Raw genomic sequence first — 342 nt, 5'->3', positions numbered from 1 at the left:
CGCAGGACGGCCTGGTGCTGCCTTGTCTTCAGTGTCTGAACCAAGGGTTAGGGTTAGGGTTCTTTACTGGTAAGAAGTAGAGCTAGTACATGGATATTTTGTATGTAATGATGTATGACGATCCACGTAAACTTTATTATCCAATCCGAGTAACTTTATTACTCCTCTCTACCTCGACAAACGGAGTTTTCCAGCTTATCTTTCCGTTACTTTTCACAATAAAAGGACCAGCCATCTGCTACGCTGCTACCTTCTCTGGTTTAGATGTGAGGACGGATTTCCAGCAGCCGCTGATCTTTGAAACGCTCCTGTCAGTGGGTGGGTGGGTGGGGGGGGGGGGGG

The 342-nt window shown here is 48.0% G+C and overlaps 1 protein-coding gene across 1 annotated transcript in view; it reads right to left on the bottom strand.

The window, feature by feature from the left end:
* Positions 1-342, bottom strand: part of mxra5a (matrix-remodelling associated 5a) — a 16,782-nt gene that overhangs the window by 15,646 nt on the left and 794 nt on the right. The gene's annotated exons all lie outside the window — the stretch shown is intronic.

The sequence above is a fragment of the Etheostoma cragini genome, chromosome 24, assembly GCF_013103735.1.
Source record: "Etheostoma cragini isolate CJK2018 chromosome 24, CSU_Ecrag_1.0, whole genome shotgun sequence".
Lineage (NCBI taxonomy): Eukaryota > Metazoa > Chordata > Actinopteri > Perciformes > Percidae > Etheostoma > Etheostoma cragini.
The sequence above is the reverse complement of the archived record's forward strand: the minus strand, read 5'-3'. Positions and strand labels throughout refer to the sequence as shown.